This window comes from Chiroxiphia lanceolata, chromosome 5 (genome assembly GCF_009829145.1).
Source record: "Chiroxiphia lanceolata isolate bChiLan1 chromosome 5, bChiLan1.pri, whole genome shotgun sequence".
NCBI classification, from domain to species: Eukaryota; Metazoa; Chordata; class Aves; order Passeriformes; family Pipridae; genus Chiroxiphia; species Chiroxiphia lanceolata.
The window spans coordinates 9,821,742-9,846,952 of NC_045641.1; the positions used below are offsets into that span (position 1 = coordinate 9,821,742).

A 25,211-nucleotide genomic window follows, 5' to 3' on the forward strand; every position below is an offset into this window, starting at 1 on the left:
CTTAACAGTCCTTTGTAGCTCCTTAATGTCTTGTTTCTTAATTTTCTTTCTTTTTTAATGATAATTTATAGCTAACTTACTTAGAAATTAAACTATATTGATGGGCAGTTTTTGTTTGCTCTTATATGTTCTCATATAATCTCTTTTCTTTAAACTGATATTCAAACAGTTATCTTGGAATGCTGTTTACATGCAGATGAATCTAGAGCATTTCCAGGTGGGATCACATGGCAAGCTAAAATTAAACTTCAGCTGATCTTTAATTTAGCACGTAAAACTGCTCAACTTTATTGGACTGTAAATTGTGTTTCAAAACAGAAGCTTTTGGAAATCAGTGCATCAGAATGAGTATAAGTCTTTCCTATCATGAAAATGCCTAGATACATCCAAGTCTCATAGTATAGAGTCTGCTTTCATATCTATACTTAGAACCTTGTGTTTTGTACCTACTTTATGTTCAGATTAATAAATTTTACATAATGCTCCATGTTCATTATTTCATCCTATGAGAGTAATTTTACAGACTTGCAGCTGTAACAAAATATGTTATTCACTGCAGCAGTATGTGAGTAATATTTTGTCTGTTAAGGGAAAAATTCAGTCTGTGTCTTTCTCATAAAGAATTCCTAACAGTTTGTCCAGTGTAGGCATTTGTAATTACTTAAGGCTATTATATGTTCTCTTCCCTTCTGTGTATTATTTATTCTGACATTACCAGGCTATAACTGGGAGGGAATAAAATGGACAGAAGACTAAACAAATCTAGTGGCAGAAAGCGTTGTGCTGTGTGAGTAGAAGATGATGCAGTTAATTTATCCTTATCTACAAAAGGATTTGGGGTCTTTAAACATAGGTGTATCCTGTTGTTTTAAGTACTCTATTTTTCTGCCTCAATCCAGTTGCTGTTCCAGAAATTCATGGGTATCCCACAGATTCTTAATCCCATCTGCCATTCCAGATCAGATACTTCAATTTCACTAACACATCTTAAATGACCCCAGATCCACATGTAAATAGGTGCAAAACCGATTCCTCCCACGCCAAGAGAGTACTCAGGTTTTCCTTCACTGTCAGCTACCTGGAGTGCCAGTCCTTTTCTGCTATCTGTTAAGAACCTAAAGATTATAATGAAAATTTACAGCATTTATTTTATCTTCCTTATCTAAAATTTAGGTGGATGATCTCAGATGGGATCTACCAAATGGCCCCAGGTTTGCTTGTGTGTTATTGCTGTCCATTGCAGAGGTCTTAATTTTCTGAAACATCCTTTGGTATGCTTTCTTTCTGTCATATTTTATTTTTTAATATTTCTTTAGATTTTTTTGTCTACCACATTGGCTTTGCATTCTAACTTGTTGTGACATGATTATAACTTAACGTGACTGGATTTACATGCCTTGGAAAATGCACAAAGCTTCTGGAGACCAGCTGGGTCAAACATCTGATATATACATCTGCCTTCTGTACCTAGAAATCCATGTATTTTTCAGAAACCTGATAACATATTGCCTATGAGGATTAGTTAGTTTGTGTGATTTACTAGAAAAAGTCCCATAAGTAGCTTGCATCAATGCCTGCTGAGTATGATATGGATCCTTACTGTTTCTTCCTGCTGCTCATCTAATATCTACAACATTTATTCACCAGCATCCTGGTTGCCTGTGTCTGACTGAGTGCTCAGCTTCTTAGAAACATATTCATATTCATGGAACATTCTGTTACTTCCTTGAAGAAATTGGATTCTCATTGATCTGAATGCAATTATTTGCCTTTTATATAAACTATGCCCTTCCGACTGGTCTGACTATCCGAGTTCTTTATTTCTTGGCAAGCAAAGGAGAGAAAAAGGAGTCTTTCCATCTTGTCTCTGGACATTTGAGAGAGTAACAAGTAAAGATAGCTTAAAATATTATTTATATTTTTTTTTAGTCTGTTTGGTGTTTTGTTTATATTTTAAAGCAGTATGCAGTCTCTGACTTTATAGATATATATTTTCTGTGCTATTTTTATGCATAAAAAAGCGAAACCTACTTTGTGTCTGAGTATTTTCCTTCCTACTCAGTGCATCCTTTTCAAACATATCCATAAAGCAAGGTTATCTAAATTTCAAACAGGTCCATAAAGCAAGGTTATCTAAATTCCTGTAAAGTTGTAATACAGCTTCTTACAATTCAGAAACTACACAGTGTAACAATAGGGTTTTTTATGCCTATGATAAATTTGTACATGAAAGCTTCCCCTTCCAAAGAAAGGAAACTGTACGTTGTTAGAAGGAGAAGGAAAGAAAATTAACATGAGAATTTTTTTTCTTGTTGGTGAACAGTTTAGGCACAAAAAGAACTTTCACAGTGAAAGAGAAACAGAATCTGAGAATCAGAACCTAGGAGCTGCTCTTTCCCTCTCCTATCAAACACACCTTACCCAGGTGTTGTTCCATTGACTAAAGGAGCTACTGTAGATTTACAAAATTATGCAAAGAAAATGACACATGGAAGAGTCTCAGCTTACCTTCAGAAAATGACATTTGGGGGTAAAAATCCTGCAACACGAGAATGATTTTTACAATTTATCTTCAGCAGTGGAGACAGTGCAAAAGCATACTGAAACCAGAAAAGCACCAACATGAGTGAGATAAAGCCAGTCTTCATAACATTTCTCATTCTCTGGACAAAACCCAATAACTAATGTGTCATTGTACACTGTTTTTTTCCCCAGTCTCTTGGAGTTGTCTTGTTGAACCTACCTTGTTTTATGCAAGTACAGATTATAAAGAAGGAGGAAAGATATAGAGGCCATAACTTCTGTATCATTTTAGGGGTATGACTTCTTACGTTATAAGGGAAAGACCACTCTGAAATCAAAGCTGCATCCAAATATAATACGACAAATCAGTTCTCTCTTTATTGGCAGCATCTACTGCCCTCAGATTACTTGTTCTGAGTCAAATTCCAAAATTAAATATTGAAGCTTTCTTGTTGAACAAAGCTGAGTAATTTTTTTCAAGTACAATTTTCTGCCACTGGCTAATGATGCTAAATTGAAGACAGCTTGAAAAATGAATATAATAGGAAGTGATGCAAATCCTGGGAGAAAGGACACCCCCCCACACACACACACACACAAACCACAAACACATCCTTTCTTCCCTGCCGCTCTCCAGGATCAACTGAATATGTGGATGTATATTTAAAACATTTACCAAAAGTAATAATTATTCTGATTTCTGCTATAATTTTGAGCAGAAAGTTCTTTCTTAGGAATATGTCTATTATGATCATAGAGTAAACCAAAAAGAGAGATCAGATCTTTTTGGATGCATTTTGTGAATATATCTACATGATTATTTTTATGTTAATAATCTTGATTACACAATAGCAGATTTTTTCATCATAAGGGTCAATGTAAAAAAAAAAAATCAAAACATATTTCTTCAAAAATTACAAATTTTGATGAAGTTTTAAATATCTAATAAAAACAACCTCAACAAAAATTAGGAAGGAATGTGTAAAATTGACATCTTCCTTAGTTTCTTAATGAATCATTTGAATGAATAGCCTGATTTTTATACTACAGTTTCCCATGTGAAATTGAGATTTCCAATATATTATCAACTGACTGAAATGCTTTGAGCCTTGTGTACCTTTTTGATGGTACAAAGTTAGCTTTGATGGATAGCAGAAGAACTTCAAGGTTTCTGCATTTTGACATTGGAGTAAGTACAAAAGACAGAGATTCTATCTGGAAAATACAGGTAATGCAAACTGTGCATTCTGTCCTTCTAAATATCCAGATGGCTTTTAAATATCTCCAGTGAGGGAGACTCCATAACCTCTCTGGGTGATCTGTTCCAGTGATTGCTCACCTGCACAGTAAAGAAGTTCTTCCTCATGTTCAGGTGAAACTTTCTGTACATTAGTTTCTATCTGTTGCTTCTTGTCCTACTGCTCAACACCACTGAGAAGATCCATCCTATTGACACCCTCCATTCAGATACTTACCTTGATGAAGTCCCCTCTCAGTCGTCTCTTCTCAAGGCTGAATAGGCTCAATTCTCTCAGCCTTTCCTACTAAGAGAGATACTCCAGGCTCTCCACCATCTCTGTAGCCTCTGCTGGTCCTGGTCCAGGAAGTCCATGTCTCTCTTGTACTGAGGAGACCAGGACTGGACACAGCACTCCACAGCAGCCTCACTAGGGCTGAGTAGAGGGACCGGATCACCTCCCTTAACCTACTGGCAATGCTCTTCCCAATACACCCCAGGATAGCACTGGCCTTCTTGGCACAACAGCACATGGACAGTTCATGGAGAACTTGTTGTCCCTCAGGACCCTCAGCCACTTTTCTGCAGAGCTGCTTTCCAAGAGGTCAGCCCCCAACCTGTACTGGTGCATGGGATTATTCTCTTCCAGGGTCAAGAGCCTGCATATGCCTGTGTTGAATTTTAGGCAGTTCTTCTCTGCCCACCTCTCCAGGTCCTTCTGAAGGGCTGCACAGAACTCTAGTTCATCAACTATTCCTCTCAGCTTTGTGTTGTCGTCAAACTTACTGAGGAAGTATCCACCCCATCATCCAAGTCATGGATGAATAAGTTGAACAAGATTGGACCCATCATCAACCTTTGTGGGACATCACTAGTTACAGGTCTCCAACTAGACTCTGTGCCCATGATCAAAACCCCCTGAGCTCTTTTGTTCAGCTAGTTCTTCATCCACATCACTGTCCACTTGTCCAGCTCACACTTGCTGATGAGGTTATCATGGGTAAAGCATCAAAAGCCTTGCTGAAGTCCAAGTAAACAAAATCCAGTGCTCTCCCTCACCTATCCAGACAGTTATCTCATCATAAAAGGCAATCAGGTTAAGCATGATTTCCCTTTGGTGAATCCACACTATCTACTCCTGATGACCTTTTTGTTTTCCACATGGCTAGTGATGGCCTCCATGATAAATCATTCCATCACCTTTCCAGGAATGGAGTTGAGTCTGACTGGCCTATAGTTTCCTGGGTCCTCCTTCTTGACCTTTTTGAAGACTATGACATTTCCTTTCTTCCAGTCCTCTTGACTGCCATGACCTTTCAAAGATGATGGAGAGTGGTCTAACAATGAAGTCTACGGATTCCCTCAGCACTCATGGGTGCATTCCATCAGGACCCATGGACTTATGGATGTCAAGTTTGACTAAAGTGTCACTACCCAATCCTCCTCAAACTGGTGTATCCGCCAGAGGGAAATTAAGTGGGAAACTGTTCAAGTTGAGCAGAAAGCAGACTCCTGTTCTTTAATGTGTTGTAGCCAATGACGGGTCCTCTGGAGACGACTGGACCACATGCAGAAAAGGAACATTTGTATCACAGACCATAATAATTTCAATTTCAAGCACATGCTCTTAACTTTATACAATATAGATATGGGTGCCTCAGAGCCAATTGCTTTGATATACTGATTTGTTCCTGTTGTACCAGATTAGTGCTGTGTAGACAAAGTAATATATGATAAAGCAATTACCTAAGTAGAAGCTTAAATGTCTTGAAAATTCAGTTTTCTACTGATATTTATGATTGCTATATATAAAAAATTTAAAAAATAAACTTAAAATATACACACCTTTGTTTTTCATACTGTCATCCTGTGATCAGTTTGGTGAGAAAACCCCTTTGTGCCTGAGTCGCACAAAATAGAGGAGATAAATGCATCAGCTGCCGTATTCTACAAGAATCAAACAAGAAAAAAGGTGAACACTGATGGACATTTCATCTCTTTCTACCACACTGCACTGAGGGAAAGTCTCTGATAAAAAGACTTTCACGTTCTTTCAAGGAGGAAATAAAGACACACAAAAAGGTCCCACAATATTCCCATTTAATCTTTTCCCCATATTTTTTTTTCATACTAGATAGCTTTTTTCATATTAACTGAGTCTATCTATAGGGAGGTGCTGTCTAGTGGGGCTTTTTTTATTCATGTCAAAACATATATTTAAAGCTCTTAATATAAGCAATATTTTTGAGTTATGTTGCAGGCTATCAGGATTATTGGATTTATATATTTATATAGACATATATATTTTTTACTCACTGCATGAATTGAATTAATTGAATTATTACTTCACAAAGCTTTTGGAATTCCAGTGATGCTTGTGACAGGAGAGACTGCCTCCAGTGAGTTAAAGGGAGTTTTGCCATTGGAATTTAGAATTCCCCCATACTGTCCATTGAGTTCTGCAATAAATTTTGAAATAAATTAATATATTTCATTGCATTGTACAGGAAAAATCACTTCACTACTATATGAATTATAGAAGATTTATTCAAGGCCATGACACACATAGATGACACGCACAGCTGAATAGATGGAGTGGGCCAGATTAATGTTGTGTAACAGTTTAGATCAGGATGTGCTCCATGAAAGTCACTGAAATTTCAGCAGTCTAAGATTGGTGTGAGAGAAGAGGGATCACACAATGAGAAAATTTCAAGTACTGTGAAAAATACAGGAGCAGTACTGGAGAATACAGAAAAATCACTTTTGAAGCATTCAGCTGACTGAGCAACTAAAGTTCTGCAAATGATCCCTGAAGGTGGGAAGTCTGTCCTCTGAGCAGCCCTGAGCTCAGACTCAGCAGCTTTTACTCTATTATTTAGAATAGCAACATTTTTGTCCTACTTTACCTATGATCTTTAACTCCCCAGGTATTCCCTGGACTGATTCATTGTATTGTATTTATTTTAAATAAGCAGAACTGTATTTCAGAAAGTTGCTTTTACAGATGTAAGGAATCTTTTGCAACGCCAGCTTGTTGGAATTCAGATCTCCTGTCTTGTCTTCAGAGAAATATCTAAACCATCTATTTTTTTTCTCCCCTGGTTGATTTCTGTACTGATGTTAATGTTAAGGGTTTGTTTGTTGTTTGGTTGGGTTTTTTTTCATTGCAGTTAGATTGTAAAATGGAAGGTAGGATCTATAAATCATTTAAAGTGGAAAATTTGTGTAATACGACATGTTAGGAGAAAAAGTGGAGTCAGCAATTTGAAATTAATTTAGACAGCTATAACTTCATAAACTTAAATCTGAGCCCAAGAATTTAGTGCTGATTAGTTCTACAAGCAAATACTTTGTGCTGAGATGAGGTAGGTTTAATATATGTAGATTCCTAGGATTAGGTCTGCTTCAATGATGTATATGCTTACATTTGGATAAATGCACATGTATGCATACAGATGTGTGAATGTATATATACATACTTATGCACATATGTAAATTATTGAATCTCACACATAAATATACACATACGCATATACACTTATATATATTATGACCTAATAATATTTTGACATACATGTTTGGAAATAAAATCCAAACCTGGGTTCTGAACAAAATGATTCATCTGTGTCTATGGGATTCTCCATTACTCAAAATACCCCTTTAGTTTTGGGAGCTTTTATAATCTGGACAATAAACATCACTGTTTGTGACTGCAATGGATAGCAAAAAAAGATAAGACCTATGTTTCATAGTGGCTCTGATACAGAAAGGCAATGAATCCTATTAATATTCAGTTTTACAGTTGATTTTCCCATGTTCTTCTAGTTTAATGGTCTTCTTTATTAAATAAATTTATAATAATTTAATGATTAGTTATTTCACTGGAAATTTCTTTTGAATCTTAAGTAGAGGATAAGGAGAATTATGGTCTGATCTTTTAGCTTTTGCAAACAGGACCTGCTTAAATAGTCTAGTCATTCTCTGAACAGTAAAGATTTTATTTCAGTCTCATATTCATTCTGCTTCTATGTTAATTATCTAATTAAAAACTTAGAGTTTTGTCTACTATATAATAGAAATCTAATTCAATATCCTTCTACAGTGGGGACCTCTGAAATAGATAACACAATCAGAAATTTTATCATGGGAGTTACAGGAGGATCAGCCACTTAAGTAAAACTTTTGAAATGAGTGGAAAGGAATAACCATTAAGAACATACAGTTAATCTGACGTATTTTAGAGATTTATTTGCAAATAAGACAAACCACGCTCTAGAAGAGTAATTCCTCACATAAAGGCACCGATGTTCGGGCAGATGTATCCTAGCAGCAGTGTCTATTTCCAACAGGCGTTAGGTGACAGCCACTGTAAAATATTATTCCATATGCATCAAGAAGTAACTTTTAAGCACATTTAACTTAATTTGACAAAAATGCTAATTTGATTTGGTCTGCAGTTCTAAAACGGCTGCTGTGCTCAACAGTAAGTGTAATTACCATTTGGAGTGTTAAGTTCCATAATTATCTTGAGCTAACAAGAAGCACAAGATGATGTCAATTTGTTTTTTCAGTTTTATTTGCTAGAAAAGGCTCTAATTAGGACATGAAAAATAGAATAGGGGAGAAATTTTGGGTTAACAGTTTACTCAGATACAACATAACTGTTTTGAAGTCATAGACATATAACAGTTGCAGAGAACCAGGTTTATTTCATTAAAGATGGACACTGAAGTGGGTCAAAAATCTACATTAAGGACAAATTTGTGCATCTTTAGTTTGCAAATACTAATTCTAATTGCATTTACATAATTTATTATATTCAGTTCTCCAAATTCAGTGTTGCTAACCAGGGTTTGTTTTTTTTGGTTGGCTGGTTGGTTTGGTTTGAGGATTTTTGGTTGATTTTTTAGTTTGTTTTTTTAATTAAGGAAAAAAGGATTTTTTTCCAGGATTAGTGATTAAATTAGCAATAAAATGGATTTCTCTTTTGGTTCTTCTTGAGGAAAACCCCACACTAATCCTCTCTTTTCTTTACGTTTCAAATCTCACTGGAAAGAGTAAAAAAAAACCCAACACAGTAGAGATGAAAGACACCCTGTAGAATTCTTCCATAGATTCAGTGATTGACATAAAACTCATTAGAAAGAAGAGAAATTGGAATACTCCTGATTCACTCTATCTGGAGTTACTGATTGCTTCTTAATTGGTTTTGTCTCTCAGAAGAGTTGATGCCTTGAATTTGCTGAGAGAATTTCACCCTCAAAAGTTGCTAACAGATTGCAGTTTCCCTTGCTGACCTGTAGCAAGTCTGGCAAGAAGCTCTGGATTGCCCAAAGAGAACATATATTCTTTTCTCTAAATCCTATACCTCTGTGGAGATAGTGAATCTATCCCTGTTTACTTCACTGTAGTTCACAAAAGTCATCATAACACAGAGAGTCATAATCTCAGTTGTAATCTTCAGGGCAAAAATACAACAGGAAACACCTCTAGATTAAATGAAAACATAACATACAATTGGTAGCTTTCTCCTTTTTTTTTAGTATTTCTCATAACTGGGTAGCAGGATATACAACGAGATAGTTTGGTCTATCTCAAATTTAAACTGAGGTCTTATATAATTTCTGAATTAGGCCTTAGGACAGGTGTGGAAATAACCTGAACGGTTCAGGAAAATTTACTGTCTCATACTTCAATGATTTGTTCTGGGCTCAAAACTCATCAGTATTTAGACCTTTTGTTTGCTGGTGGTTAATGGAAGGAAAACAAGAATCCTTTATCAGCTGGTGAGGTGGAAGATAAAGAAATTTGGGAGCTGTTAGAGGAACAATGATGAAACTGTGGAGAAAAAGGTACAAAGCTGTTATGAGAACTAGTCAGAGAGTATAAAATAATTCTCATAATCCACACCATGGGCTGTTTGGAAGCACAGACTTTGAAAGCTTGGGGAGTGGGCCCAAGGAAATCCACAAGGAAATCAGGCATATGTCTGTCAAAACAAGAGTGAGGAAAAGTATAAATTTGATTGTTTAGATTTTCCTAGCAAAGAGTAACAAGGAATTGAAGTATCCTTGAACTTTGAGGAGCTCCCAGTGGAACGTAGCTGGCAGAAATGATCAAGGCTGCTAAATTTTCTCTTTGATTTCAGCCTGAAGGTTTGAACAAAGAGACAGAAGCAAACCTGCTAACTTCTTGAACTGTCATGCTGTCTTTAGATAAATTTAACATTCAGCTGAGTCCAGCTAACTTCATGAACACCCATTCCCAGTATTAGAAGCCTTTAGGAATCGCAACCAACCTTCCATTTATATAATGGTCATACATGGCCAGTCAGAAAGATGTATCTGATGCATCTGAGCTCTCCAGCTCCCTGCAGCAAAACTAAGCAATGAAGAACTGAGTTTGCATTCATGCTGTGGCACTACTGATTTCTATCTCCTGCAGCAAAACTCTGGAATAAACTGGAGCTGCTTTCATGTAGAAGTGCTAACTTGTTGATAGCACCACAGATATATTTAAAGCTCTTTTCCTGAGGCAGCTTTTCTCTATTGTTGACAGTAAAATAGACGGTCTATGAAAAGAGATTTTTTTTTGCCACTATTTTTTTTTCGAACAGTTGGAGAATAATGCAAGGACCACAAAGCAGATTCAATATTCTTTAGACTTCTTTAAAATGAGCAAAACTAAAAATATGTAATTCATGCCCGAAGCAATTTTAAAAATACTGAAAGTCCTGGCATTGGAAACAATGTCTTTTTTCCACAAAGCAATAGACATTTTCATGCCCTTATCTCAAAATGTATGGTGTCCACTCAATTGTGCTCAACAGAACTTGGTTAAAGCACTCATCAAATCAGAATTTTTTTCTGAGAAAGTCACTTGTACAATGAAACCAACAATTTTTCTTTAAGAAATATAAATTTAGAAAATGTCTTTGTGAGCATCATTGCTGCATACTGGGCTGTAAAATTAACTGTACAGGGACCAGGTCATAAGAAGGATTTATTCCCTTCCACGGGGTACTCGTGAGGCCCCATCTGGAGCAATGTGTCTGGTTTGGGATATCTGAAGATATTGAGGAGACTCCAACATAGTGCCATAGTAAGATGGGTAATGAGCAGTGCAACTGTCATTGAGGGATGGGGAGTTTCTTTAAATCCTAGGAATGAGCTACTTTGTGGATAGCTAACTATCTTATAGGATAGTATGGACAAGATGAAGCCAGACTCTTCTTAGAGCTCAGCAGCCAAGTATAGGAAATAGATAACATTCACAAGCTTAAGTAAAGGAAATTCCAACTGAATATAAGAAAAACCAAAAAGCAAAGCAAAGCAAACCAACAAATCAGACAAAAACACACAAAAAAATTTTGGTTTTCAAAACTCAACAAACAGGTTCTGTCCAGCCTGATCTAATTTGGAAGTTAATCCTGTGAGGTATGGGGTTGAACCAAAGACCTCCAGCAGTCTTTTCCTCTCTGAATTATCCTATCAGTTTACAATTGCTTCATAAATCAAAATTCATCATAAACCAGCATTATTGCTGAAAAATGTAATTTTTTCCTTTCCCTCAACCTCATTTCACCCTTCGTGTTGACATAAAGTGTGTGCTGATTCAAGTTGGGTGACTAACCCAAAATGAATACACTGGGGTGGGAAAGGGGGTGAGAGGGCAGTAGGATCATTTCAGCCAATGAGTTCACTAGCCAGCTGTACAAACATCTATGGCTACAACAGGTAGAGTCAGGGACACTGTGTGGGAAGAAATAAACGGGAGCATGAAGCTCTTTCAGCATCAGTGCCTGTTTATGCCTTTTAAAGATGAGTAAGAATCAGTGATTAGTTAGAGGTAACAATCTTTTCAGCTAGACTAGTGCCAGGGTTGGTATAATTTTCTTTAAGGGAACATCTCATCAGGAAGAGTTTAAAGCAGCAATCTGTTGCAACTGTTCATTAAACACCTCATAGTATTTTTAATAACCACTGAGTTGGCCAAATTCCTCCCAGGTAACTAGGTTCTATTGCTTGAAGTTCCTTGCAACTGCCTACAGTTAATGTATTCCCTACCTTACATATGATAGCAAGACCTGGAATATCTCATCACAGGCTTAGTAAATAGGGGTTGTTTAAAAAAAAAATATTTTTGTTACATAACGGGAAAAAAGCCAGAACGGTTTATTCTGCACATTCTTTGTCTGAGCAGTAGGATGATGGTTTTATGGTAAATCACTGAGGAAAACTCAGCAACATTTTTCTGTCATTGCCAATGGCACCAGTTTTGTCTTTGACAGCAGAGGAGTTAATTCTATCTTTACCAGTGCCTGTTTTCAAAGCATAACAAACAGCTTTCAAAATCAGAAAGTACACTGCTCAGTGGGGTAGCAGACTTGACGTATGTTTCTTGAAGCATTCTTGAAAAAAAAATACTCCTTTGTTGCAGCTTGTATGTCACATGGAGAAAGGAAGTAAATTCAGCATGAAGCTTGAAAACTCTTTATTTTGTTATCTTTTTGTGCTTCTCTGAGATAGCTTAGAAAAGTAATGAAGGTTACTTTTAGTTTCAACCACTGTCTTTAACTGTAGTTGTCTGGCCCTTCTGATTAGAAAATCTGCTTTTAATTACTTATATATTTGTGCAAATAATGATTGTAAACATATAACACAGACCACTAAAAAAAACCCACCAGATGCACAAAAAGTATGTATCGTATCCCAGACTGCTCAGAATTTAAAAAGAAAATAGGATACATGATTAGTTTTGTTGTTGTCTTGGGTAATATTAGCTTTTTATGCTCCTTAAGCCTCAGTTCCTTCTAAACTGAAAATAATGGTAAATTTTAGGGTTTTGCTAGCTATCACTACTATTATTAAGAGAAAACCGCCAAATTTTTACAAAGAACAATAAGTGCAAGCTGTTGAAAGTATTTATCACAAAAGGTCTGAGACTGAAATTTTGATTATTTTGATGGAAACTGTGACTATTAACTGACATCATGATGGACTCCTCAGGCTAAATTCTTTCCAATGTATATTGGCCGTATATGTTGCTCTACTGAACTGTATCGTATGAATTTTATTGCAAAATTGGAAGCTGAGTGCCTTGCACAGGATAACTGAGTGTCTTGTGAGCCATTTCAGCGTCAGGTTTGCAGTCTCCCACATTGGTACGATGTCCTTGGTCAGAGTCATGGACTTGACCGTCTGTGTTCTTTCCTGTTGCCAAACTATGTTGGGAAGGAGGAATGAAAATGTGCAAGGAAGTTAAAACATATAGATTTCACTGGTGAATAAAGCTTCTCTCTCTTTGGAAGAGCTACCAATAGAGAGATCTTGAGGCTTCAGCAGTGAGAGGAACACGAATACATCAGCACTCACAGACTTGCAGTTCAGCAGTGGGTCCCTGTTTTGCTTATGAGACTCCATCCAAAGGGACACTTCTGATACATGTGGTCAGAAGGTGGGAAAAATTGTTCTGAAGTAACTTCAAAGATAAAACGTGGTCTTCAAGTTCTTTTGCCATGCAACCCTGTATTTCACAATGATCACTTTACAGAAATAATTAGCAGTCAATAAGCTCGTTTAAATTCATTTGAGTATGAATATGTCATATTTTCCAAATCAGATGGGCAACTTAATCCTGCTGTCAAGGAAGAAAAGAGGTCAATTTGACATGATGATTCCAGATATTGTCCTTTGAATTTGAGAAAGTTGGCTCATAGATTTTAGGAAAGCATTATTTCCTTCCAGAAAGAGATCATAATCTGAAATGATCTTTAATGACATTGTTAGTGTTACTGAGCTAATATATATCTCTACCTCAATACTTGCGTATTTAAATATCATTTCTACCTTTATTTTTTTGCTTATGTACTCAGTGATTAATTAATTTTGTTGGGAACTCAGTGAAAAGCTGTTCAAGTCATTAAATAATGTCAAATGCTAATGAGAACTACTGACTAGTCTTGAAATCCTGTTTTTTTCTCAGTCCTCAATCATTTAATACTTGGCAATCACATTAAGCAGTTGAACTTATCTCTAAGATTTTCTACAGTTGTTAATATTTTTTTCTTAACTAGAATTAAGAGACTTGAATTCTGTAAGAAAATGTACATCAGATTGTTTTTCCCAATGGATGCAGAAACACTTTGTTGTACATAAGGTTACTCAAAACACTTAAGTTGCAACCTGATGCTGGTTCTTCTGTGCGATAAAGAAACAGGAGTTTGAGATGATGCTTTATTGTTCTTCACAAGGTTATCTCTAGTGATGCTGAGTGTCCCAGCTGGTGTGGTAACTAACCTTGGCCTGGCACCAGCTCAGCAAATCATTCTTCATGAACATTACTTTAAGGGACAGTGTATGTTCTTATTTTTGATCCAATTCCGGTCAGATATTCAGGAGGTATATAGTCTCTCTTTAGGTTTCTGAAAAGGCAAAGCTGTAGAGTTTTTAAGTATTCTTTATATCACTCTAGACTATTTTTTGGTGACTGTTCGGGGGGAAGCATCTTTCTTCAGTTCATGTAAACTTGAACTGAGGGTTTAATAAATCTGTATATCAGATTTTTATTCAATCCTCTCTTACTCAGAAAAAGCTTTCTGAGTAAGTTCCAAATTCAGAAAAACATATGATCTGTCTTCCTAAAATCTGTCTTCATTTTTAGTTTAGAAAAACCACCTCTTACTTTCTGTTCTAAATCAATTAAAACTTTAAAGAGAGCCTGTGTAATTCCTGCAGATAGTGGAATAATATTCATGAACAATGATCACAAATACAGTGTTTGCTATACTTTATTACAAATTTATAAGTATAAAACAGTAATAGCTTTTTAAAAATGTCCCAGGTACTTTACATTTCAAAATCCACCAGACAAATTTTAAATCACATTATGCAAAGAATCCATGTTGTACTTTCAGTTTGTGAGGTCTTGCAAAACCCTACTTTCAATTCACATATGACAGCCTTGATTTTTAAATGTAAATTATGAGCAAGACTTCAACAGTCATCTTCAAGATTCTTGAAAAAATAATGAGTGTTGGCCTCAGTGCATAAAGTCTATGAGGCATTAACTCTCAAAGCAAGAGAGTAAACTTTTCTAGTTACCAGAAAGTAAATCTACAGGAGCTGTCAGAGCATTAGGTCACTGTGAGCTAATACTCCTTTGTATTCATTATTGAAAAGGTTCAGTTAATAATACAAGTTCTACTGCATGCATACTGCCCAGGAGCAGAAAAAGATTTCCGGGCAGTTGCAAAATAGTTGGGGGTTTTTATGTCTACAGATAGATGGTATATGCTTCAGTGACTTCAGAAAATTTAGGGGAAGTTTCTAAGCCAGATAGATTTAAACACCAACATATGAGTATTTTCTTATTCACCTTTTCTGGTGCACATAATTTTGAGAAAACTGTCATCAGTAAAGTTTCCCAGTTGTGGGTAGAACTGATGTCAAATCTAGGTGAAGGCCAAGGGATCATAGCCTCAGAACCCCTTACTTGGGAAAGACTCTCAGGCCCTAAAGCAGGGGATTGAGTAGTACCAGGGAGAGGTCTCAGCATCTGAGATGTGAGGTTTCCAGGAATCAACCTCCGACTTTTTTTTGTCTTAAAGGTTCTAAATAAATGTTTTAGATCATACTGAAATTTTTCAGTCTTGCACTATGAAACTTTTTCCCTTGAATCTCTGCTACCAACATATCACATTCTCCCATTACTGAATATTAGGCCCTTCTGTTGTTCTAAAATCCATAATTCCCAGCTGTCTTTTCTCTATGAGAGGACTTCTACCATCTCTCCCATTCCCCATGAAAGTTCAAAAGCTCAGAAACATTTCTGGCATTTTAACTCCAATAGAAGATTGAGACCTCTTATGTAGTGTCACTTCATCCACTTGGAACATGGATTTATAATTTTGAGCTTTACCGTTGTTTTTTTATGTAATATATGATTCCATTTACTTAACTGATTTCTTACCAGTTCATGAACACTGTAAATAGGAGCACATTTTCCCTTTCTCTTTTTCTTTCTATCATTTCAGTCTTCATCACAAGGCTCTACAAATACATTTACATAAGTACTGTTGTCCCTGTACTTTTTCTTCTGTTCTAGGTTTTTATGTGATATTTTTTTATTCAAGCATATCTCCGTGGACTTTAATCATACACATCAGTTCAATAGTGCAATGAAATACCAACTTTAGGATATGTCTGCTATAGTAGTTTGAGGAAATCATCATTGCATGAAATGAAAAATAATGGCACTACTGAGTGCTGAATGAGATGGAAAATGTAAAATATGCATTTCACTGAGAAGCAGGTGGATTCCTGGTGGAAGGCTACAAACTTTATTTAAAAAAATTAAACAAAGAAAACAAAACCAAACCAAAACAAAAACCAAAAACAAACAAAAAAACCCAAACCCAAACCCAAAACAAAACAAAAAAAAACCCCACAACCATTTAACAGAAGACTCTGGACAGGAGCTGAAAGGTAAATTGATATTTCTCCAGACTGGTAACCTTTAGGAACCGTGTCCACATTACTGTGAGGATGCCTGCTTCCAGGCATCAGTCCTCCAGGGACAGTAGAACTCTTACTTCTGCATAATACTGTGGAATACTCTGCAGAACATTTCTTTCTGTTCATCTCTCTTGAGCAAAATTTGGATCAACACATTTTTCTAGTTTTGACTGAGCTGATTCTGTGTTTATCCTGATTAATGGAAACGATCATCCCCTATTGCTCTGTTGGACAGATTATATAGGTGGTTGAATCCCAGTAGTGATTACAAGTATTCATTTTTGTGCTAAAATTTCCTAGGTTCTCTACAGCCAGACACAAAATACTCTGGTGGTCCTGGAAGACAGATTAGATTTTCTTTCATATATTAGTCACAATGAGCTTTGTTAGAAATATCACAGCTCTTACTGTCACACTGAATAGGCAATGTCTCATACTGTTATACTTAGTAGTCTTATTAGCAACAATTATTTCACTAATCATTCTTATTTAATGAGAGAGAAATAGCATCCCAGCAGTGGTCTGCTACCACTGTAACACAACTATGTAAAAGAAAATCTATTAATATAATAGCATACCTGTCTTCCACATGAACAGTCAGTGCTGAAGCATCTGCTCTGGTACCCAAGCTGTGCAGCACACACGGCTGTGCTCTCCAGTGTGTAGCTCCAGGGAGGTATGAGCAAGACTTTAAGCATATTTCACTGAAGAGCTTCAGAGCTGCAGTGTAAATCTGAGGGGGAATCTGGAAATCATGATGTGAGGAGTGAATAGGCACGTTCTTACCAAAAAATTTCATCTCCAGCTATCATGATAGTGTGCCTACTAGGCTTACAGCACAAAAGAGTGCTAACATATTGTGTTAGCTTGAGTAAGTGTATGGATGTATTTGTGTATACAAATGCCATCTTCCACCTCCTTCTCAAAGAAAGCCTTATAGAGTTGCATATGCCACCATGTGTTAAGTAATTTTTTTTATGGGCTATAAATGACTTGGCCAAGCTGTGAAATGAAACAGCTTGTTCCTCTGCACTGACAGTGCAGGCTCAGATCTTATTGTCTGTGAAGTAAATGCATGATGAGTCACTTTCTAAATGAAAACACATCATAAGTGTTCTTGCACCAAGTCCTGTTCACTGTGTATACATCCTTGTGATAGGACAGCTTTATGACAAAGGGAAATTATCAAAATATAGTATTATTTGCAGTCATAAGTCAGAAAAGTTCAGTATTTTTTTCAGTTTCATTACCTCTTTTTAAAAATTTTGCATATTTAGTAAAAATAGGCCTGTATTAGATGTGTAGGTAACATCTACTCCTGAAGTTAGCACTTTATCTTTGAACTGTTTTTCTATTTATGTTTCTAATTATATAAATTCTTAAAGATCTGCATCTACTTTTATCCATTTACCTCTAACGCTTAATTTTTTTGCATTCTAATGACCATTTGTCCAAAGCACTACAAGGAATGAAAAATCACTACCTACACAGCCCTCTGCCAGAGCAATAGTTGTTCCTGTTATGCAACATGTTCTTGGGTTTACATTTAAATGCAATATGACTGACTTTGGTTCTGCCTGGCCCACAAGTTTGGCAGACATTATATAAATAAACTTTGTTTTTCATGTCACTCTGCTCCTGGAGGAGTCAGCAGGTTTCCTAACAGAAAACAACTTTTCAGAAATGCAATCTGCAACTACTTTGGTTTCGTTACTTTCATTTTTAGCTGTTGATATTATTAAATACATTGTTCTTACAACATTTTCTAAGTACTTCTTGTATTTTAATTTAGGTTGGTGGATATCAGTTTTAATCCCAAGTAAAAAATATTCCATTCAAATTATTTGTTTCTCTTTGGATTCCCAAAAGTAAATAATATTCAAAACCTACTTAGCAGTCTAGTTTTTCCCCTTCCGATACTGTGCTACACAAGATTTTTGAATTATGTTTATAATTATTTGATCCTCTTTATTAGATCTTGAAGGACATTTTCTATTATCTCTTGCTACCCTCTGTGGGAGTCATTTCATTCCCCTTAAAGTGTTCATACTATTTTCATTGTACTTTCAACATATTGTGACATAAGTCAAACAGACTTAAATTTAGTTCCTAGTACTTCTAGATTCAAGCCTGAATGTCTAATTTCTCAAAAATCAAGTGGACAAAAAGAATAAATAAATCTGTTGTGATAATCACATCTTCACATATACATTCAGAGTAAGAAGGTGCAAAATTTTTCATTATTTTGGCACAGAAAGTGATGGTTGTTTCAGATTTCGTCATCTCAGACTATATTGCCAAACTCTCAAAAACTTGTATATCAAGACTAAAGAGTTAAAAAATGTTTTTAGCATGGGAGAGGGAAAGTGGCTTAAAATCTGTCATCATTTAAATGACGACCTAAGCAAATCTAGCAAAATCCTCCCTTGTTTTGTATAGGTGAGACACATTTTGTGTTCTCATAGTGACATGGAAAAAGAATTTGCAGACTCAGTTGTCCTACTTTAACAAGATATTTATGCTGTATTACACAAAGATTATTGTAGTGTTGTGCAAATACTTTGCTGAACTGTGGTTCTGTCAGATCCAGACTTTTACAGGCAGTTAGCAAATTTTTTCTTCCTTTAACAACAGATTCCCTTCTTCGTAAAGCCACAGTAGAATAAGCTTAAAATAATCAAGGTTCAGGTTGCTCTGCATGTATGACATTAAATAGTTTTATTGTTTTCCCTGTATGAACTTCTGTTCATACAGAAAGCCAGGGCAAAGTGTGCCTTTCATCATCAAAATTTCAAATGTGCTGTGGCAAGCCGCCTTTTATGCAGCTGAATCCGCAGCGTCTGATATGTCTCATTATGTAAGATGCTAAAATTGTGAAGACTATGAATATATATTTAGACTCAGGCAGTGATTTATGGTGAGGATGAAAGGGAACAAAGGTTGTTGAGAGAGTTTTGCCTTCTGAGACTGCATAGTTCCTCCTCTCGGATCCAGGCTGCACCTATCTTTGAAGTTCAATTTAAATCGCAAGAATAATTTCAGACATAATTTTAGCTTTCTCTCATTAAAGTTATGGAAAATTACAGTGCTGAAGATTTTAATTTGGATACTTCTAGTGTAACGTAATTGTTTAAAAATCAGTTTTCTAAGTGGAATCCATTAACTTACCTCCCAACTGCCACTGAAAAAAAATAAACAGACACTTCCAGAAGGAATTTATTCATTCTAAATTAAAAAAAAAAAAAAAAAAAAAAGGTTAAGATGGTATCCCTATTGATTACAGAGTCTAGGGACTCTGACATTAGACACATAAATTCATAAATTTCTTTATGATTAACCCTGTCACTAGTTTGTAATTCTAAAACAGAGCTAAATTTTTGGGAAGTCTGGTATTTGAACGAATGCAGAGAGGATAGAATAATCAGCTTAGAAAATAAGGATACCCTTCCACAGAAATATAAATAGATATAAATATGAGATATCTAGTAGGTTGTACTATGAATTATTTGTGGAACTCTCTTGACTTCCCTCAGCTCATTTTTATTCTCTCTCTACCTACTACCTGTCAAATGCACACAGGTATTCTCTGTTCATCTTCACTGTTAGAAACAACCTTTGTGATCACCTTTGATCACCTAAATTTGAAATTTACAGGTCTCATGATTTTACCTCCATTTATTCCAAATGTTTCTATGGTACAGGGACAAATCTTGCTAGAATACTGAAAAAAAAATCTTTCTGGAGAAACCTCTGATCTCTTATACTGTCCTTTAGATCACTGGCTTGGGCAGCTTCCTAACACCAGTGAAACTTTTTCTTCCAATTCAACTACTCTAACCTTATTCTTTGTTAGCTGCTTTCCACTGCCTTATGAACATTTTCCTACAACATTTTAGAAAACCACCCAACAGAAATAAAGCTGGTTGAAACTGGATTGGTAAAAGTATATGATTTTTATCAAATGTGTGAGCATGTGTGAAGTATAAGTGTTATTTTCCCACAAATCATATTACTTCAGACAAAGAGTTTTTACGTATGGTATCAATACACAAGCAGAACTGAGTTCTGTTTTGATTTGTGGTTTGTTTGTTTGTGGTTTGGGGTTTTTTTGCTTTGGGGTTTTTTTTATTTATTTATTTTGAGGTTTTTTTTTTTACTTTCAAAAAAAAAACCACCAAAGAATAGAAGCTCTGAAAGGTAGGCATACACAGAATGAGTAATAAATGGAATAGGATTTATAGATATACAGATATATATATTTTCTGGGAAATATTCTGCACCTCAAAATCTCAACAGGTAAAAGGCTTTCTCTGTTTTCAAAATTTATTTTGAAAAATAGTTTTGTTTCCCCTGAAAATAAAGTCAGAACATATTTTCCTTCAAATATTCTTTGTTTAATCCTACTAAGAATTTTGGGCATACGGGCTAAATTTTTGCACCACTATATATTTAAAATTTTGTGGGCAGTGAGCCTGCTAGCTCTGAGAATCACAACATAAAGCTGTCAGCTTTTTCATATGCCTGAGCCTCAAAGTCAGCCACCCTCACTGCCCACAAAATTGTAAATTGTGTTTGCTGTGTGCAAAGTTCCTGAGTTCTGCTCCTCTCTCCCATTACATGGCTGCACGCACGTCGTGTCAGAGGAGACACAGAGATTTTAATGAAAGACCTTCTTTGTTCATCTCGTAATATAGCCTGTTCTCAGCAGTCCACATTTCAAGTAAGGAGATGGAAGGGACCTTCAGCAGCTAGAATCCTCTTCAGAGCAGAAGCAAATAAATGCAATCCTTCTCTGAGCTTCAGTTTGTCCCATGAGTGGTTGATTGCACCATGCAGAACAGAATGGGTATCCAGCTGCAAGAGGAGCAACAGATTTCAGAACATGCATATATTCAACCTCATCTGTGGAGCCAGAGAACATATTTTTTGAGACAGACCCATGTTAGTAATCCCAACATCTATTTAAAGCACTGTGAGACAGGAGGAAGTAGTAGTTAAGACTGTATTAGCTGTCTGATTTTTCTTTCAGTAGAGAAAATGAGTATTAAACCAGTCTACAGGGAAAATTTTGACAATTATGGAGAAAGAAATAAGTGTGAGAAAGGTGAAAAGACAAAAAGAAGGTAATGAAAAAAACTCAAAAGGACAGAAAAGGTTGGAGCCTGTAAATATTGGGAAGTATTGCTTATAAAGGTTATCCATCATTATTTTACAGCAGCTTTGCTAGTAGCTCATGTCCCAGCAAGAGGATGAAAGGCATTATGAATACAAACAGCTGGTACTGCAAGTAACTATTGTGATGGTAAAAATTAATAAAAAATAAAAATAACGTTAAAAAAAAAGGAGAGAGAGATTTGAGAGATTTCCTTTAAAAAGATTGGAAGGTTTTGGCTGGTATTTTGACTTCTTGATATATGTATTTTTAAAATGATATTGAATACTCTTTTGCTTTACCTTCAGTTGGAGCAGTTGGAGTTGTTTAGCTCTAGTACTGAAATGTAAATATCAAATGGCTAGTATTTGCAGTAATACTGAATTATTTATTGTGGTAAGATGAAGTTATCTTGTTTTTCGGAAGTATAGCTGTCTGCTAGAGGATGAACTTCTGGTTCTGAAAATAGTGTTAAAGGAATCCAGTAGAAACATATTTCTTGCTACAGCTGCACTCTGTTAGACAGAAAATGATGTGTGTATGAGCTTCATGGATTACAGACAGGAATACATGAGTGGCATAGGTCCTCATCAGCTTTTCTAAGTCTTCGTGTTTTCTTATGGTATTGCACACCAAAGTCCTGTCTATGTTTACATGATCAAAGTCTCTCTTCACAATAAACCCAATCCTAGTTACTAAAACCAAACAACTCTAGGAGAAGTAGATGTTATTATCTCCATTTCTGAGATTAGGCACAGAGATGAAGTCTAAGATCACAGAAAGTTACTAAGGACATGGATCTTTTGGCAGAACCCATTGTCTTTAATCATGCCCCATATTTTGAAGCTGTAATTTTTGCTTTTTTTGAATCAGGTTATCAAAACTTGGATTGGAATCTCAGATTCCTTAGATTTTATGACATGCTGCTACATATTCTAACTCTCTAAATATTACAAACATACTCTAATATAGCTGAATACAAGATTGTGTTTATGTAAGATATACAGCTACACAGAAGCATTTGAGTCTGGGAAGCATCTGAGTCTGGGTTCTGGAAGATGTTTCTCATTATACCATATTACAGATAACTAGCTAAGTCCAAGTCATTAAATACCTGTGAGACAAACGGTAGTAAAATCATAAAAGAAATGCCTGTATTCTATCAATAAACACTATACAGAGCTCTCAGAGGTACATTAGTTTTATATTTCAGTGTATTAAAACAGATAAAGACCTAAGGAAATTATGCATATCTTCATCCTAAATATTATGTAAATTCTTTGGTTTTTTACTTAATCATTTATAACTATAAATATAAAAGATTCAGAAGAAGCAATACTTCATTTTCTACCCAGAATGCTTTTAAGACTAGCTGAGAGACAGATTTCAGTTTCCCTCTGGGGAACACTCAGGCAAAATATGACTAGTAGCAAATACCAGAAGTCACTAAAGAAGAAATCTGTGGAAATTTCAGAGAATCACAGAATATTCTGAGTTGGAAGGGATCCACAATGATCACTGAATCCAACTCCTAGCCCTGGCCAGGACCATCCCCAAGAGTCACACCATGTACCTGAGAGTATCATCCAAATGCTTCTTGAACTCTGTCCCTAAACCTCGCCTGACACAACTTCAGGCCATCCCCTCGGGTCCTGGCACTGGTCACCACAGAGAAGAGATCAGTACCTGCCCCTCCTCTTCTCCTCATGAGGAAGCTGCAACTGCAACAAGGTCTCCCCTCAGTCTCCACTTCTCCAGGCTGAACAGACCAAGTGACCTTTTCTGTTCCTACCACAGAGTAAAAAGATGGGGGTCAGAAGACACAGGGCTAATGGCAGCAGGAATGTGTCTGCTCTGCTTTAAAGCAGGGTTTGACTGCAGCAGTAGAGCAAGCTGTTCTGCATCAGCCTTTGGAAATCTGGGATTGCTGGGATGGATGCTTTCTAAAAAGTGGAAGTAGTATATCCATAATCAGAAAGTGTAGCAATAAATTCTCAAAGAGTATGTTTTCTTATGAAAATGCAACCAGCTCCCTGAATGCACACAAAATCCTGCTAAAACAAATCATAACATCATGTACCTTGCTCTTCCACATACATGATGAATAAGGCATGCTAGTCCTGTAGATTGTAGCCACAAAGTAAAGCTGTTTTCAGCTTTTGTTGCTTTTTTGTTTGGTTGGTGGGTTTTTGTTTGTTTTGTCCTGCTTATTTTTTCCAGCAGCTGAGTTCTTTGATAGTAAGAGGATGACCTGGGATGTAAGGAATTAAAAGAAGAAACCAAAAAACAACCAAACAAAAAAACCCCACCACTACCACCCAAAATTAGCATTTCCATGATCAGTAGGCCAATATCATTAGAAGATGTTTAGAAGGACCTTTCTCATGTTTAAAATCTTTGACCATAAAGTGCCTGACTCTTGAAGTTCCAGAAGAGCATTTCTTACCTATTTTGTAAACACTAATTCTGTTATAAACCTCATTTGGAAGGAAAAATGCTGGTAAATAATTGTTAATATTTTTTCCCCTTGTATTTTACTTTTATTTCCACTGCTCTAGTACATACCAGTCACTTTTCTGGAACAGAAGGAGTCCATACCAACTTATACATAACTATGAAACAAAATGTCAATTTATGTATTTTCCTAATTCTGTTTTCTGGCCATCTGGCATCCATTCAGAAAATTACTCAAGTATGATGCTCATCAAGTAGCAGCATTTAGACATCTCATATTTAGTCTCCAAGTTTAACCTACGTTGTTAGATAGATACGTGATCTATCTATGTGAATAAACATAGTCAATCTCAGAAGGCAATTCAATTTATTCTAAGGTAAATGTGAAAATTAGCTCAGAACTTTATATTTGGACAATTGAACTGAATGAACTTCCTGCCATTCTCCAGTGAGATTTCCTTGCTCATTTAATGCATTAGCCTTGATAAAACAGAGTGATGGGAGGCAACTCTTTACTACTGTCTTGGGTAATTCTGTTTGACAGCAGGCATTTGATCAAAAAGGAGTGGGAGCACAATCCCTAGTTATCAATCCCTGGAATTGACAACAGTGCAGATGACACATCCTGTGATTTACAGCAGCAGTGACTTAAAACTAATAGCAAAACTAATTAACCTTTCACAGTGCTGAGGGTGACAGTTCTACAAGAGCAACAGCTGATGTTGCCATCACCGCAGCAAATTTATACTCCTTGACTTCTCAAATACCTTCCAGCAATTTAGCTAGTAGCCATCACCCTTTAATTGTTAATGAATTGTTAACAAATATGGTCCCTTAAAAAGAAGTGTGCTGTCATGTAAAAAAACACACAATGCATTTAATCATATATATAGATATAGATATATTTAAGAATTGGTTGTTTACAGTTATCATGTTCCAAAAGTGCAATGCTACTGTGCGTATCTGTGGTCCCTTTGTGGTACATCAGTAAGTGTGCATTTGATATATATGTAACAGGTAAAATATCACACTAATTCAGCTTAAATATCTTTTCAATTTTTACTCTAGCATATGTTTGTAGAATATATTTTTTCACTCCTTGTTTCCTAGGTAAATTAGACAATAATTTTTTTAGTACTTTACTATATGGTTCTTTGCCACTGTGATAAACCTGGTTTGCTCCTGTTTCATCTAAAATTCATCTTTATTGAGGAAAATGTTAGTACTCAAGACAAAAATTATTTTTCAATGCCTTGGAAAGCCATATTGGTATTTTCCTCAAAAGATATGCAGTATCACTTTCACTGTATTTACTTTTTTTCAGAGT

At 35.9% G+C, this 25,211-nt stretch overlaps 1 protein-coding gene and 1 long non-coding RNA gene across 7 annotated transcripts in view; one reads left to right on the forward strand and one right to left on the reverse strand.

Moving 5' to 3' along the window:
* The window catches only part of PCLO (piccolo presynaptic cytomatrix protein), a 337,346-nt gene that overhangs the window by 298,687 nt on the left and 13,448 nt on the right, over positions 1–25,211 (forward strand). The window lies entirely within an intron of this gene.
* On the reverse strand, positions 2,514–17,223 carry LOC116787682. Its single transcript, XR_004357381.1, has 3 exons — positions 16,857–17,223; positions 5,606–5,707; positions 2,514–2,600 (listed from the first exon to the last, which is right to left on the reverse strand). It is a non-coding gene; the product is annotated as an uncharacterized LOC116787682 (long non-coding RNA).